Below are 3295 nucleotides of genomic sequence, written 5' to 3' on the forward strand. Positions count from 1 at the left end.
AAAAATTATGGACAGAATACAAAAAGAAAATTCCTGGAAATATCAAAATATAAACAATAGCAGGCAAAAATATTTTACTTAAGTTTTCCCCCTTGTTTATCTCCTGGCTTTGACCAAATTGTGAACCCTATCCAAGAACTTCACTTTGAGTACAGAAACCAAAACCTCTGATAGAAACCATTTCCTTCTAGTCAGTGGACTGATAAAAGAAAACCCTGTAAGGCAGAGAGTGTTTGAAGAATCCATGCATTGTTTTATTTTTATTTTTTTCTATTTATTCTCCCTTGGCCTTTCCCTGAGGAAAGTCCCAGAGAAGAGGCTGCACAGGTTCAGTGGCATTACAAAGACTATGTAGACACCTAAAATCCTGAGAGAGAACCTGTGCTTTTACCTAGTGCAACCTGGAAAAAAAAGGCCCTGTGATCTGAAGAGTGTTGGGAGTATCTTGAAGGAGACAGAAATAAATGTTTTCCAAATTCTGTGTATGAATCAACACGTGTTCAGGCTCATCCCCAAGCAACACATATATAAAAGAGAACAAACAAAAAGTATAATGACAAAAACTCCAAGAATTAAACTGCAATACACAATGTCATGCAAAATACAAACTAACCACTGAGAAGCTCATGTGAAGGATAGACCTGATGAGGGTAGCAAAAACTTTGAAAACTGAAAAGACATTGGTTCCATTGCCCATATAAAATGTGAAGCAACATACGGTCTGAACTGCACCAGGTTTATTGCTTGCTAAAACAAACAAAAATAGAAAACCCCACAATACTCTCTAGACAATTTTAACAAGGCAAGGAATCTCGCAACAAGGTCCAGAATACAATCCCACACTATAGGACATATAAATAACTAAGAAAATATGTCCCATTCTCAATGGAAAAGAAAATAAAAAATGTAAATGCTAAGATGACCCTGATGATGGTATTATAAAATAAAGCATTTAAAGCAGCTATTAGGCCAAGCGTGGTGGCTCACGTCTGTAATCCCAGCACTTTGGGAGGTCAAGGTGGGCGGATCACCTGAGGTCAGGAGTTCCAGACGAGCCTGGCCAAAATGATGAAACCCCATCTCTACTAAAAATACAAAAATTAGCCAGGCGTGGTGGCACATGCCTGTAATCCCAGCTCCTGGAGAGGCTGAGGCAGGAGAATCGCTTGAACCCAGGAGACGGAGGTTGCAGTTAGCCGAGATTGCACCACTGTACTCCAGCCTGGGTGACAGAGCGAGACTCCATTTAAAAAAAAAAAAAGTAAAAATAAAAGCAGCCACTGTAACCATGCTCAATGAAGTAAAGGTGAACATTCTTGTAATGAATGGAAAACAGTTCTTAGCAGAGGATATAAACTGAAAAAATAAAAATTTCACAGCTGAAAACAGAACTGTGACATAACTAAAAATGTGTTACTTGTCAGTGTGTTGATAAAATTATTTTATGATAAATTCCATTTTCAAAACACTTAGTGTTTGTGGAAGAACACTATTATTAATTTAGCTAGAAACTCAGTGAAGATAAGCAGTGAGGAGAAAATACAAATGAAATACAATGCTGACTTAAGAGAATTGCTGTAGGTTAGACTTCAGTTTGGGACAGATAAACTTGCAGTGACATTTTAGGCACTGACTAGAGATGTCAAACCTGAAGTTTTGTGTAGAAGTATTGTGTTCTTGGATGACAATATGAAAGCAAGGGTCCTTGGTATATAGTGATATTTAGAGCCATTGGATTTTAGGAAATCACATAACATGAAAATACAGATAGGTTTTGGGACATTAACAAGATGGCAGAATAGATCTTTCCAGCACTTGTTTCCCCACAGAAACACCAATTTGAACAACTATCCATGTGTAAAAATATCTTCATAAGAGCCAAAGAAAACAGGTGAGAGATTATAATAACTGGGTATAGCACAGAAATAAGGAAAGACACATAGAAAATAGTAGGAAGGAAAGTTTTACATTACTCACCTTACTTCTCTGAATCATAGCATCATAAAGAGAGATATTCCCTTCTTGGGGGAAGGGAAAGAAAAGGAGCATGAAACGTTGCCTTGGATCTCAACATCAGCTCCATTCCAGTAAAATCTGGTGCTGAGAAGGCCCCAATGGCCCCACGTTTCAGGCAAGTACCTATGGACTGAGGCTTCATCAGTAGGCTGGATCCCATAACTTCAGGCTCCAGGCTTGCCTGAAAGACATGGTCTCTGGGCCTGCCCCACTGCCAGGCTGTACCCAGTGGTGCTGGGTCAGTCCCAGGAACAGGCCAGAACACACAGATTCTGACTCTATGCTTATCTTTATACCACCTCCAGGACCAGGGCAGCTATGTTGGCTCTGGACTATAGACCACCTCCAGCACCAGGATGGCTCACATGGCCCCAGGCTTCAGACCTACGTAATTATTTAGGCCAGCTTCTCTAACTGTAGTCATCAGGCCAGCACACATTGACTTAGCCTCCAGGCTGGCCCCTGCATATAGACTCCAGGCCCACCCAGCACCAGGTCACCCCTGTGATCCCAGACTCCATGCCCAACACAGGTTTCAGACAAGATCAGAGACAGATAGGTCTACACAGCCCTGGGTTTCAGGACTGCACAAGTGCCAAGTCAGTATCTCTGGACTAATGCAACAGACTGGAATCCATGAACACAGTCTTCAGATCTCCCTAGCACCAGGCCTATCCTTGTAGCCCCATAATCCAGGCTAGTCCCTGTAGCCCCATGCTTGAGCAGACCTAAGGTTTAGGCCTTGTTAAGCAGACCCAAGGTTCAAGGTCATCCTCAAAGACCCCAGCACTGGGCCACTCCTCATATACCTAGGTGCCACAATTGCCCCTGTGGAATCCGGTTTCAGGCCAACCTTTACAGAGCTAGTTTTCAGGACAGCACAACACACCCAGCTTCTGGGCTTGCTTCTGTGGGCCCAAGCTCTAGGCTAATTCACAAAGCACCAAGCTCCAGCCTAGCCCACATGGCACCAGGTACCAAGCTAGCACTGTTGATATCAGGCTTCCGACTGGCTCTTACAGACACAGGTCCAACACCTACCCCAGTGCCAGAGTAGCCTCAGGCTCCAGTTAAGTTCCAAGAGATCCAGACACCAATGGACACAGGTCCAGACAAGTTCTGGCAGACCCAGGGTTCAAGCCTACTCCAGTAGACCCCAGTCCCAGGCTGGCTCTCATAAACTGAGTCTCTAGGACCACCCCTGTAGACTCAGGCTTCAGGCCACCCCTTTGGACCCAGGACCCAGGCCCACTCTCATAAACAGTCTCTATGCCAACCG

This window comes from Pan troglodytes, chromosome X (genome assembly GCF_028858775.2).
Source record: "Pan troglodytes isolate AG18354 chromosome X, NHGRI_mPanTro3-v2.0_pri, whole genome shotgun sequence".
Taxonomy (NCBI): domain Eukaryota; kingdom Metazoa; phylum Chordata; class Mammalia; order Primates; family Hominidae; genus Pan; species Pan troglodytes.